At 47.6% G+C, this 14,692-nt stretch overlaps 1 protein-coding gene across 1 annotated transcript in view; it reads right to left on the bottom strand.

Annotated features, from left to right (window-relative positions):
- The window catches only part of TNS3 (tensin 3), a 176,091-nt gene that overhangs the window by 21,241 nt on the left and 140,158 nt on the right, over positions 1-14,692 (bottom strand). The window lies entirely within an intron of this gene.

Consider the following 14,692-nt stretch of genomic DNA (forward strand, 5'->3'; position numbering starts at 1 on the left):
TCTTTATGAACCAGAGATAAAATCAATTCCATGAGCTCCACCTTAAAACCATATTGTCTCTGAAGATTCCACCCTCCCCAACCTGACTCCCACCCATCTCACTTTCAGTCTGATACAGTATCAAACTTTAAATCAAAATATTGCCAGGAAACACAAATGAAAAAAGAAAAAAAAAAAAAGAAAAAAAAAAAAAAGAAAGAAAGAAACTCCACCCTTCCAAGCAAAAATTCCTCCAACAACAAAAGACAAGGTTGATTCAAAAATCAGAGTTAAAATATACAGACTACAAAGAAACAGAAAAGAAAGAAATTCATGTTTTATCAAAGAACCTAAGTCCCATAAGGATAACCAAATGGAAACTCTAGAAATTAAAAGCACAATAAAGTAAGCCTGGGGTTAAGGACTTCAGTGGTGGAGAGGACTCCATGAGGAAGGAGCAACTCCGGGTGAAGAGGAAACACACAAAACAGACACCAGAGTGAGGAAGAAAAGTGCAGCCAGCACCAGAATGAAAACGTGTACTACCATGTGGGCTCTGCATGGAGCAGAAGCCATGCTGAAAAAGACATTTACTGAGAACTTACCAAAATACCAAAGAAGTCAAACCTCAAGTTAAAAGAAAATTGCCAGCAATACAGAAATAGAACAAATTAAAAGGGTTACTGTTACTCAGTATGGCAAACAACAACAACAAAAATTCTTGTGAAAACCAGGACAAAACCTTAAATGTGGCGACTTGTCCATTGGGGAACCGTAATGGGCCAGAAGTTTCTGTGCTAATTTGTCAGCTCTTATTAAAATTCTCAGTGTGGAAAAGGCAGTACTGATGGGCTATGTGTATGTAGCTGGGTGAATACCGTGTCTTCTGGGATCTATCTGTAAAGCCTTGGGACAGATGTAGCTTCCTTATCTCTACCCCCAGTACGATCCACAATAAAGATTTAAAAATAAATGCTAGGTGTATACGGTTGTCTAAGTTCATCCTTCAGATTTTATGCAACAGCTGTGGCAGAGAAACAAATATACATGTTGTTTAAACCCTCGCTCTCTTCACGGTCTCCCAGGTGAGAAAATTATCTCCATCCACATCACCTGCATATATTTTCTAAGAAATCTAATGCAAGAAAAGAAACCAGAATAGGGGAGTGACACCACCATGGGACGCCAGCATGGTCCTGTCCTCTGCAGGCAGGCATTTGTCAAAGACTGAGTTCTGGAGGGAGGTGGGCTTGGGGCTTCCAGGAGGACCCTTAGATGATTACCTTCTGTCAAGAGGGAGCCTGATGCCTTCCTTCTAGGGTTTGCCACTTACTCTGCCTTTTGCTGTTTAGGGAGGAACCACTTATTTTTGCTGACAGTTTGAGAGAATGGTGGAGCATGCACGGAAACAGGAGACTGAGACAGCTGACACTTAGGAAGCAAACAGTGAGCAGGAAGCACGGCTGAGCTATAAAGCCTCACAGTGAACCACCTCCTTCACTGAGACATCACCTCCTAGAGCTTCCATGACCTTCCAACACGGTGAAAGCACCTGGAGAGCAAGTACATATAAACACAGGAGCCTGGGGGAGGGGAGTGAGTAGAATTCACTTTTAAACCACAGCACAGTGGAGATAGCATTTGATTAAGACCAGGAAGGGCAGTGGGCTTCAGGTAGGTACAATAGGCTTGAAGAACTCCAGCCACTGACCTGATGTTCATGCTGAGGAGCTACCCCTACCTTTGCCTGGTGGTAGACAGAGAGGTGGTTCTGGCCATGCACATTATGAGTATATGGATGAATGGACAGACGGATGGGTGCATGAGTGGGTGGATCAATGGACAAACAGACTGAGAGATAAATGGGTGGTGGATGGATGGGTGGGTGGGTAAGTGGAGGGATGGATGGATAAACGGATAAGGAGGAAGAGAGTCTAGAGCTTGATGTGGAAGTTCTGCCAGAGTCTGGCTGAAAGGTGCAAGGAGGTGTAGACTGCCACTAGGGTCCAGTCCCAAGGAGTAGCACAGATCTTTAGAGTCCTAAGAGCTGTTCATCAGTTCATCAGTGAACTTCTGCCTGGGGATCACATACAAGCCAGCAAGCGGTGGAGGAGTGCAGTACTCAGCAACTTAATCTGGGACTGTTGTTGCTCCAGCCAGGCCCAAACAGAATAGGGCAAGCCTCACTCCTCCACTCTGCCTTAAGAATCTGGGAAACCAAGGCCAGAATTCAGAAGCACTGAATATGCTTACAAGGCACCAAACCCTCCCTTCGAATGAGCACAGGCAGAGGAAAAATCAAATCCAGCTCTGTTCCTGTTATCACTGTGTTTTCCCAGAAAACAGCCAGCCCAGCACTTCCCATGAAAGTGGCTTTGTTTACCATTCATTAGCACAGACTCTGGGGGCACAGTGGCAGCGTGGTTCCCTTTTGTCCCTGGCCTCCCGTCCAGACTTAACCCTTCCTTTACCCACCAGGTTGCATGCTCATGCTAAGTGTTTGCTGCAGGGACCCCCAGGCACCAGGTACAGTGTCTTCTGCAGATCCCCTTCCCCTGCCTGCTCTCAGAAATGCCTGTCAGCAAAAGGCAACCCACACACAGCTTAATGCCACAGTAGATAATGTGATTACAATCTGGACCTTTGCACTCACAGAAACATGGTGCTGTCTGCCTTTCTAAGACAGCAGAATGATGGTCCAGTCGGATGACCAGATTGCAAAACCAAGAAGACACAGGTGGGGGTACCTGTTACCATGGCACCTACCCAGTGCAGGAACAGAGCTGCCATCTTGAAAGGCTTTCTTTTTAGACCACAGATCTCCATGGGGACTTTATCTACTTTGCATGTGAGAAAAGTCAAGCCTGGAGTTTGGGCCACTTTCCTGATTTCTCTTGTGTACAAAATATGCAGGGTATGGCACAAAATAGAAACCCCACCAAACTGGGGGCAAGGGAGGAGGCACATGCTGAAATCTTACTCAAGGATAAGAGCTACAATCAAGCTGAAGTCTGAAGATCTTCTGCACAGGTTTCTAGAAATTCACTCATGAGTAGAGCAGACAGTACAACGGTCACTGCTCTTTAACCTCAACATGAGGGTCACAGGGACACTGCTGGTGAAATGTCACCAGCCAGGGTGGTGAACAGACCGCCCAAGGGCCTCAGGTCTGTTTTCTCAACTCTGCACCTAAGACCGACCTAGAAATGACCCAGTATGGTGACAGAAATCATAAAAGAAAGAAAGAGGAGAGCGACCGCTCCCATCTGTGGAATCTTCATCTCTATGTTCCTCACAAAATGGCAAAAACAATGAGGGCTCTCCTTTGCCCTCAACAATGACCTTCAGAGAAAGAAACAAAGAGGCACCACAGAAGGGGCAACTGTGTACAGGGCAGACCCAGGCCTTCCAAACTCTACCTTCCTGAGGCATGCAACCCTTCCTTATTAAAATGAGTTTCCATGGCAGGGAGAGGTCAGATGAGGGTCCTGCCCAGACACCATTTAGTTGCTAGGAATCTTCTCAATGTGTCCTTTTGTCTTTTATCCACAGGATACACTCACATTTTCCCTCTGATGCTCAAATGCAGAGAAAGAAGTAGAGGGGATAAAACTGTTTGGAATTCCAAGCTTATCCATTTTCTTGGTATTTCTCCATGCCTGTGTGTGTCCTTGGTACCCTGTGATTTTGGGGGAACGACCTCTGCCTATTATCCCTTCCAGGCCAGGCCGGAACTGGAGGGCATACGCCGGGCCTCTTGGGATCTCAGGAATGCCTGGACTCTCCTCGCTGTTCCCACTTCCTCCACTTCCGGCGCCAGGACAAGGGCGAGAAAGGGTCTCTGGCATTCTTCCACATGGTCTATTTTTATGCTGTCTTTCAAAAGCTGCTGCGGGAGTGTTCTGTGGGAAGCTGGACAACAGCCGCTCTGCACTGGCTACTGTTGACTTGTAAGTTAGCAAGAAGAGTCTGTGGTCATGGGCAGGATCACTGCTGGTCTGGGAGCCTGGGCAGTAGGAATATTATCTCCATCCACCCACCCAAACATCTGACTATCTACCCACCACACATGTATCCATCCATCCATTCATCCATGCATGGATATATCTATCCATGAATCCACCCATCCATCCATTTCTATATTCTTACCTCCTTACTAGTCCGGCCCAAGTTAAGTAAGCAAGTCTCCTTTGCCATCTCTTGAGAGTTCTGGCCATGGCAGCATCAGCATATCTCTTTGCCTACATCTTGCTGGCACAGCACATAGGATACTGTGTACATTCTCAAGCTCTGGGGCCTCAGAGCACTTCTTCCTTACACTCTTATCAACTGAAGTGATAATCGATGATTTCTGGAGTTTGTTTAGGTAAACACTTCAAAATTCTATTTCTAGAAAGCAAAACTTTTTATGGGAGGTTTCATAGTAGTGAAATTAAAAAAAAATGATGTCCTTAGCTTATATTTCTGCTCTCTAAAAATAAAAGGCTGTTAAAAGCAGCTTTTTGAAAGCAATGGAAAAAAATATGAGCAGGCAGTCATAGATCATGAGAGTTAATTAGTGGAAGCCCCAGACCCTAGAAGAGCAGCACATTTTTCTCAGTGAGAGTCTTAAGTACTGAATCTCAAGCTCTGTAGATGGTATACAAATATTCACAAAACCGTATGAGCAGGAAGGCACGTCTCTTCTTGACGGCCGCTTCTTCATAACTTCTGAGGTCAGTGTTCACAGTGAATCAATTCTGTGCTCTGGAGGCCAGAGGTATCCCAGCTATTGCTCGAGTTTTCAGTGGGGGGAGGGAGGGAGGGAGGGAGGGAGGAGGAGGAGGAGGAGGAGGAGGAGGAGTACTAAGAGTAGCAGGAGTAGTTGTTATTGTTATTTTAAACAGGGTCTCCACTAACTCAGGATGGCCTCAGACTTATTATGTAGTCAAGGCTGGCCTTGAACTCTGGATCCCCTGGCCTCCATTTTACAAATACTGAGGTTTACAGGCATGTGATATCACACTTAGCTTTGGGGTTGTAATTCACATCTGCCAGCAGCTGGATCACCCTTCTGTGATGTTTTCATCCCAGTAAGAATACCTTCTTAAGAAGGACCATGCCAACCTTCCCTTTGACCAGTAACATGAAAGGAAGCAGAAACAGCAATAGAATGGCTCACTGCATGCAGGGCCCTGTTTTCCTGCTCTTTGGAGATTATCCATTTAGTCAGAGATTTCAATAGAAACTGGGAAGCAAGCACTCTGTCCCCCTCACTCTGTGTTGTGTACAGAATCCCAATCCCAATGTCTCTTCACAGAGTGCCTCAAAGCAGCCTGTCCCCCGGGATACAGTACGCACGGACAGCAGCTCTGGAGGTCCCCGGCAGCCCACAAGAGATGAGCATCCTGGAAACCAGCTGTGGTCTGAGTTCTCAAGCAAACAAGCACTTCCTGCTTGCCAGACTTTGAGAAAAAATAGATGGAGGGATGCCTTGCAACGGGAAGACTGAGCTACCTGGAGACCATGCGCTGCTGTAAGACAAGCCAACACAGAACTCGGAGATTTGGAGTGTGGGTAGGGACAGAGAAAGTCCCCATTTGCTTGGTGACAAAATCCTTGCAAAGATCTGAGGCCAGACCCCCAGGATGTTCAGACACACCCTGCTGTCATATTTAGTTGTGACAGAACAGACATGGGTCACTGTCATAGCCACTTCTAACAATGCCCAGAACCTTAAGTCCAACTTCTGCTGCTGAACTGTTATCAACCATCTGTCTCCAAAACTGGTTTTTATGAACTAAAATTCTGTCCCCGATTAGTCAACATTCTTTGCTCCCCTGTCCCCAGCTCCTGGCAACTCTGCTCTGCTTGCTGTCTTTATAAATTCTCCCTCTTCATAGACCATGTAAGTAAATCATGGACATTTGTCCTTTAGTGACTGGGCATTTCACTTAGCATAAAGCCCCAGGCTTTCATGAATGCAAGTGGTGGCTTGTGCCAGAAGGGTGTCCCCTGCTCAGACTCAACATCTGTCCAGTGTGTGCAGTCCCCATCTTGCCTGTCCATCTCCGCTGCAAGGACATGCGCACTAGAACTCTTTTCTTAATCCTTTAGCCAGCTTGCATGGGCACTGGGCACTGCAGCGACAGACGTTGGCTCTTCCTGAGCTGTGACCACCCAAGTGCGAACAGAGGCAAATAAGTATAAATGAGATAGTCAGGCTGTAGCTAGGTAGACAGCAGGACCGGCCAAAACCTACTGGTGGGGTGACAAAAATACTAACAAGCTTTGGTTGTTCCTAATCTCAATCTCCCAAAGAACTCTAGTCCCATAATTGGGTCTGCACACAAGCAGAAATGTTGGTACTTTATGTCTGTGAGTAGAATCCCCCAAAGAATCCAGCTTTCCTTAAGAAATGGTGCACATGGAGGACGCTGAGCATTGTTTCAATCCTACTAGGGACAAGAACCACCAATCAGTTCTAGAGGGCTTCATGGACAAAGTCAGGATCCAGTACAAACACTTTTTCCTCTAACGAGTACATTATGGTAATTCTGCATAATGCTCAGACTCGAGGTGCAGAGACACCTGTTATTTATGTCTTCTGTCTCTGATTGGGACTTTGGCACCTTAGGTGCTGTGTAAATTTATAATAGTCAAACCCACACACCCACACACAAAATCCCCAGGACCACAGGAAGTTTGCTGAAGGTTCCTGAATCCTTCCTGAAACCAGAACATCACTGCACAGACTCCCAAGCAAGCCCCTAACTAGGCAAGGGTACCTCTGCCCAGAACTTCTGATACTGTGAGCAACAGGGCACACAATGCCAAGAGGTACCCAGTACCTCAAGACCTCAGCTTTGGTCAAACCTACTTAACAAAAAGGTATGCTGTTACTCTGGTACTCACCATGGTGGGCCAAATTTGGCTGTATTATCACCTGACACTAATCATATTTTACTTGTCTTTACCAACATGTTGCTAGTAATCACGTTCCGTGTGGCACTCTATAGGCCTCCTGGACTTTAAACAACTGACAAATGTTCACACCAGCACTTTTCATACCTAATGACTAAACCATGAAGAGCTTCACGGTGTTCAAAACACAGGCTCAAGGGCAGTGGCTACCGGCTGAGACTTGGTGCCTTAGCATCTGCACCTGGAGGGAAATGGCATTCTTTCTGCCCCAGGATCCCACCCTGATTCCCGGGCTCCCACTCCTCACTCTTCAGGAAACCCTGGTCCTTCTTGCTCTATGCAAAGCTCCGTGGGTTAGAATTCTGCTGTCTGAAGAACTCAGGGTCTTAGCTCAGTCTACGATAACAAATGGCGCCCACTGATTTCTCACTGCTCTGGAACCCAGAGGTCCGCGATCCAGAGGTTAGCAGTTTATCCCATACCCTCTACTGTTCTCACAGGTATGTCTTCTCCCCTTTTCTCTTGTGCCCATGTCCTACACAGTCACACTGGCCAAGGCTTTACCCCAGGGGACTCACTTCAACTGAGTTACTCGTGTGAAGATCTCATTTCCCAATTCAGTCACTTCTGAGGTCAGACTAGGACATCTACACAGCCCTAAACCAGGAAAAAGATTTGGGGAAATGTAGCCTCATTTGATGGCAGCGGGATAGATGAGAGTTTCTATCAGAGTTCTTGGGGATCAGATATAGGAAGAACACGCAGTGTGTATACATCAGGCCGTAACCACCTTCGAGGGTAGTGGTTCTAACCTTCCTAATGTTGTAACCCTTTAAATACATGATCATTGATTCTTCACAACTGTGATTTTGCTAGATGTGGATCCTAATATAAATATCTGTATCTTCCAATGGTCTTATGTGACCCCTGTGAAAGGCTTGTTCAGCCCCCTGCCCTCAAAGAGGTCACATCCCACAGGTTAAGAATCCCTGTTCTTTAGTCATAAGGAGGAAGCAGGAAGTTAGTGAGGTGCTGTGTGTTGCACAGAGGCTGCTTCTGAATTGCCTCTTCCACAGCTTACAAGATGGAGATTCTGAACAAGCTGAGCCTGCCCCAAACCCAGTGTCTCATGAGGCCCCCCACCACCAGCCAAAAGGGCAAGAAAGACCCAGCTCACATTATCTCTCTGATTAGCCTATAATCAGATAATCTCCTGATTAGCCTCCCCTTCTTGGCCTGCAGCTGGTGAGGCCCTGAGTATGATAGGGCCCTAAGTGGGTAATGGTACCTCTGCCCAGAACGTCGGACACTTGTGAGTTGTAGGACACACAGTAGGAGCTTTTTAGAGCCCATGCAAGTAGCTGTGGTTTCTGTGTTTCTCTCATGGGTTTTCATTTCAGTTATTTCTAATTTCACTGTCCATGCCAACTGACCCAATGGTGTCAACTCAACCCTTAGCTTTTGTGATGCCATTTTGGCTTGGGCAAGCATCGTACGCACAGTGCCACTGGCATCGGGGCTGGGGGCACTGTCTAACCAGATCCTTAGCCAAACTCAAACCTCAAGAAATGGCCAGGACATAAGCATTGCCCAGATACTGACAGGCTGTGCAGTCACTCGGCTGCACTTCCAATAATGTTTCAAGCACATTAAAATTGCCCCAAAAGAAACAATAGGCTGACTTACAGCAAGCTGCATTTTTTGTCGGGGAGGACTCCTTTTCTGAGAAGGGCGTCCTCTGACAGAATCTTCTGTGCTAGCGGCTATCAACCACCTCTGAAGAAGTGAGTCCATGGTAACAAGTTCAAAACTCCGAATGCTGAGCATTGTGCTTTGAGGGCAAGGTGACACATCAGAAAGGCTAGAACTAAAAATGGCCTGCTTTACTACACACTGTCCTCTTCTATGCCACTCAGCTGAACATCAGAGTGGCTGGGAAAATGTTACTCACTGTCCCGCCAGCAGGTCAAAAAAGATGACTGGCTGGAGAAGACTCTGGGGCATCCACCCCTGTCTAGTGACAACATCCTTTGGGCATTTCCTGAATTCTCGGTGCTTCTCCATCATGACAGAGGTAGGAGCTTCTGGCATAAAGGATGGTATTAGCAAAACTAGTGCCCCAGGCCCAGAGCCAGGATGTTGATATTTTATACAGTCTTAAAACTACAGAATGAAGCAGCCAGCAACAGTAACATTGGATACGGGGGAGAAGTGTGCAAGTTTGGGAGAGAAAATGGGGTTAAAAAAATAGCTAAAAAATGAAAATTATATCCCCCATCCAGGTGAAATACTATGAGGAAAGGGAAGCAGAAATAGAAATGGCTGACAAACACAGGACTGACTGAGCTGAGGAGAAATGTTCTAAGTAAGTGGGTAGAATATCTATCATGTACTATGTCAAAGCCAGGACTGAAGAACGCACACAATTGGGAATTCTGGACCCAAGGAGGAATGAGACCCTCACCCTCCAGAGAGGCACACCTCCAGAGCAACAGTGCTCTATGCCCTCTGTCCTTGTCCAGGGTCTCTACCTCCATCCCTCTGCTGCGGATGCTGAATCTCCCAGGCAGCTTAGCACACACTGTGACCTCATCAGTAGGGCCAAAAAGGAGAGTTAACCCCCCTCCCAGGGGTCACTTAGCTAAGGCTCCCAATTCACTGAGTATCTGTCCCTAGTCCAAGGGCTGCAGTCTCTAAGCAGACCACCTACCTACAGCACAGCTCCCTGTGCCCTTCCTTCACCTCCTCTCTCCAGCCCGAGCTACCCAATCGCTTGCCTGCTACTCTAGCACATCTGGGTTTTCTTGCCACTATCTGTTCTCTCTCACCCAGGGTGATGGTCGGCTCACAAGCCACACATCTTGGGTGTGTTCAAAAGAAACCAAGGGCAGAAAGAAAACTCTTCCGAAGTGATCTGACACTCTTCAGAAAGGAGAACCACCAAACACGTATATTTGAAAGTGGGGACTGGGGGCTGGAGAGATGGCTCAGTGGTTAAGAGCACTGACTGCTCTTCCAGAGGTTCTGAGTTCAAATCCCAGCAACCACATGGTGGCTCACAACCATCTGTAATGAGATCTGGTGCCCTCTTCTGGTGTGTCTGAAGATAGCTACAGTGTACTTATATATAATAAATAAATAAATCTTAGAGAAAAAAAAAGTGGGGACTGAGAGAGAATCCTTGGTTCACTCCAAGTGATGAAACATCAACGTTAAGAGACACAGTAAGTCAGGTACCTCACACATTTCTATGGAGAGATACACTCAGCACATCATCTGAAACCTAAGAAGAAAAACATTTCACTCTGCAGTGTTTCAGAAATTATGTCAAAGTTTTTTTAAGAGAGAGAGAGAGAGAGAGAGAGAGAGAGAGAGAGAGAGAGAGAGAGAGAGAGAAGGGAGGCAGAAAATATGTGTGTTCATATTTTTCACAACAGACTGAAGAAATAATTAAAGTCCTTGGCTCCTCTGGAGTTGATTGTTCTGTATGGTACCAGGAGCAGGACATTTTGAGTTTTGAATAGGAACCTTTACAGACACACACACTTCTTTCATTCCCCACTGACCAGCACCGACCATCCCATCTTAAATAGATGTTTATTACTTGCTGGAGTTTGGAAGTGAAGTGTGCTCCAAAGGTCCATGTATCTAAGTGTTAGAAGTTGGTACCCAGTGTGAAGCTACTGGAACAAGTGGGGCCCTTTAAGGGTGGAACCTGGTGGGAATTCTACAGGCCACTGACGGAGTGGGCTTCAAGGGACTGAAGAAATGCATCCCTTTCTTTGCCTCTCCCCTTTTTATCTTCTGGACATGAAGGTTTTACTCTGCCACATGACAAAGTATCCCACCACAGGACCAGAAGCAGAAGGGGCAACATTAACCATGGTCTAGAATCTTCCAACACTGTGAGTCAAAATAAACCAACACTGGCTGAAGGTCCTACCTCCTGACAGCAACAACAACAACAACAACAACAGGAATTAAATGTGTAGATCAAACTGAGAAGAATCACCATTGCAACATATCTATGAACAAACATGCCCATTCTTTCCATCTATTTATAGCTTTTAAATATTTCTTAGTAACCTTTGAAAATGTTCCCTTTTATGAACAATGTCATTTTAAACAGCCTCTGAGTGACTTGTTACTCCAGTGTCTTTTATGGTCGCCACTAAGATATTATCAACTTGTCTCCCAGCCCGGGTGTAACACAGGCTATAAAGGTGACCTTGATAATACCAGAGAATCTACCGGACATCAGAGTGGATTTGGGCCATTGGGGAAACTACACGCCGTCCTACAATGACCTACTATGACGTAGGATGGGTGGCTCTCTGGGCAACATGGTTCTTTTTCTAAAATGTACACAGGAGAGACTGTGTATGACTGTATGATTAGATCTAGTCTTGTTTAGACTCCTCTCTCTCTCTAACTTCCTTAGTACTTTGGGGGAGCTCCATAGAACATTCTGGACATTTTTCCAGCCATATCCAGTCCCCCAAGGAAGCTAGCTGGCCATCCTACTAGTCACCACAGTCTTTTAGACATGTTTAAGAAAGTACTCACCTTTTTCCTGAGGCTAGTAAAAAAACCAAGATACAGAGGCCACCACCCAAAGCTGTGTGTCACAACTCTCCTTAGTGACAGTACTAACAGTACTGAAGGTGAACCAGTTCCCTGAGTTCATAGGTCATAATCTGTAAGAAGTCCTCCTGAGCCTTCGCCTCTCCCCGTGTCCGGTGATTCCGGTACCGTTAAGTCCTAAGTTAGTCTCAAAAAGAACAGCAGTGAATGAAGCACAGGGACAAAGCGCTCTCCGTGGCCCCTGGATGAGAGCTGCTCCCAGAGGTGCTGAGGTGCCTTTGTCTGTTCTTTCTGAATTAAAGACAAGAAGGGGGATTGGAGAGGTAGAGACAGAGGAAGGAAGGAGCCAGGAGCCCAACAGTGCACAAACTGCCTTCCATGTGAGGCACCCACACAGAACTGGGAGTAACCACAGTCCCCACCCCCCCTCAACCCACTTTCTCAGTGCTTCAGGGCAGGGCTGCACAAGCCGTAAGAACTGCACACTGCCAGCCACCGGCCACCACTCACTTCAGGACTGCTGATAAATCCTGAGGCCGCTTCACACACGATTTCCACACAAAATAAGAGGCAAGAGGAGCAGCCAACTCAGCGCTAGCACTTTCTGTATACGTGCCAGGCACACTATTAAGACACGTTCAGGCACTACGTCACCTAATCCCCCAACTCGTTCCCATATACCTGATCAGTTCTCTCTTAGGGACCGGGAGAGAGATTCTTGAATGGTGAGGTTGGGAAGCTGGCTCACAGGACGCCGGCAGGAACCTTGCGTCCCATCGGCATCATCAAGGTCTCTGATTCTGCTGCCCACCGCTGGAGCTGCCTCCCTCCACATGCACGCACAGGGAGGGACAAGGAACCTGTTGCACAGGTTTGCTCTGAGCAATGGGAAGCTGCATGGTTCTCAGTGAGTGATGTATAGCCCGGTTGCTATGCTCAGAAAGCCCCCAAAGAACATAGAAGGATCCCCACCCAGTATACCTAGGCTGATGAGCTCTCTATGCCAATACAGACGGATGGAGATACTTTCCATCTCGCCTAAGACTAGGAAAACGTTTCCATCCGAGACAGCCAATTTTGAATATACTGACATACATATGGAAAATGATGGTTTTATGTGGCTTCCATTCAAAGAACAGGAAGCTTTTGAAAAGACATTTTCTTCCATTTGACTTGAAATGTCTCTGGCTCTTAGAAGGGACAGCACATAAAACTTACAACCAGGAAGTTTTTAAAACACATAAAACTTACAAGCACAGGGCAGACCCTAACCTGCCTGGACTTGTCTCGGGGCTTTTCTCTCAAGAGTATGGGACCTTTTTTTCTCTTCCTTCATCTGAGCAAGAACACACACAGCCTTGGATCTGTAACGTGTCCACGTAAGGATAGACGGATACTGCAAGAGACCGCATCGCATCATTCCTCCTAGTCATTCTACAGCTCTGAAATTCTCCTACCCCAAATGTGGGGGAGGAAACCCCCCAGCCCTATCCCAGGAGGGAAGGATGGCTAAGGTACCAGAGACCACTGTCTGCAGAAACTCCACTAGCAATCTGAGCAGATTAGCTCAGTAAATGCCTGTTTTGTTTCAATGTTCTGTAGATGTGTTTACAAAAGACTACCTTTGAGGGCCCCAGGCATAGACAAGAGAGCGCCTCATTAAAAGCCCAGCATCTGCTCTGCAGGCTGCCTGCCTCTTTAGTGGAAACAACTGCCCTCTGAGGAAGCTGTGCAGAGCAAGCTTTTGAGGGCTATGGGTTGGGCTCTGACAGAGAGAATGGGGCAGGCCCGTGATCATCAGTTTGGGCAGAAGAATGCACAGAAAGCTGCCCATATGTAAACCAGGCTTTTCTTCATCCCAAAGAAGCTCAGCAAAGACAGAAAACTTGCCTCCCCTGAAGGATCAGCCCGGCTGGCTCAAGCGGGGTGGGTATCTTGTCCCTAAGTCTGGGACTAGAGAAACATCACCAAGTGATAAGGGAACTCAGAGGAGAAAACTGTCCTGCTGTCTTCCCATGCCCCATTTCATCTAGGTGTCCTGACCACTGGCACACTAGGTCTGTCTCCTCCTCCTCCCTACTCCCACCACTACCCTCCCCCACATCCCAGATCAGGTTTCAGCAACTGGATGTGCCCAAAGGAACCAGAGCTCAGAGTCAGCCGGAACACAGAAATAGCTCCCGGAGAAGCCACGAGGCCAGCTGTTGGCTTACCTGGGCACCTGAGTTCCGGTCAGTCCATGGAAGGGCCTAGAATCTGTGAGCCTTATGAAAAGCACTCTGCAGGGTCTGTCCCCAACAGCCCCGGGTGCTGAGTCCGGCCCAACGGCGTCCCCCACCCACCCTGGGAGGGCTCAGTGTTCTGCCAGTCCCCGGGGGAGTCAGGGTGAGAGGCGGGGCTGCCACCTCCAAAGAGGCCCATTCAGAGGGCAGCGGGAGAGTAGGTCGCAGGAAAGAATCCCCGGATTGTTGGGCGGCCGCGGGCTGCTGCGGGCCGTCTGCCCAGTCAGTGCCTCCAGACTTGGCCCCGCCTGCTCTCCCCGGCAGTCCGCTTCCTTTCCATTCGGCTTCCCTTCTTCCTCCTCCACCCCCCACTTCAAGCTCTAAAATCCTCCGGGCCAAAACCCACCACAACTTAATACCACGCGGAGCCCATGGACACCAGCAGAGGCAAGGGGCAGGACAAACAGCCACGCCCACACCTGCCCTTCTCAGGAACCTGGGGAGGCAGGAGGAAAGGCAGTGGAGTTGAGAAGCTGAGACACTGATTGCTTTTCTGGTAGATGAGGATCGCCTCACCCCAGACAAAGCCTTTACCTCAGCCCTACACAAGGCAGCCAGGAGACTTCAGCTACGGACTGCAGATTTCCCTCCCGTAGCGGGAACCAATAGAAACTGATCTGGAACCAGCCAGTTTCACTGGGCTGGTAAGCTTTCTACTAACGGGTTCTGGGAAGTGTCTACACCTAGATCCCTTCTTCCTCTTCTTTTATGTGCTTCCCCCCAAACCATCCTTCAAAACTGCTTACAAACGGCACCACCTATATTTAGTTTGGGACGTTTTCCTGTGCATCAGGTAGAATATGGAGTCTGCACAGACTGCGTAGCAGCACTCCGGGTTTGAGCACGAGGCAAATGCAACAGAGTGGACATTCATCTTATCTGATGGGTAAGGCAAAGTCTCACTCTGCAAATATGAGCTTCCAGAAACTTCTAGAACATTCTCC

This window comes from Micromys minutus, assembly GCF_963924665.1.
Source record: "Micromys minutus genome assembly, chromosome: 1".
Taxonomy (NCBI): domain Eukaryota; kingdom Metazoa; phylum Chordata; class Mammalia; order Rodentia; family Muridae; genus Micromys; species Micromys minutus.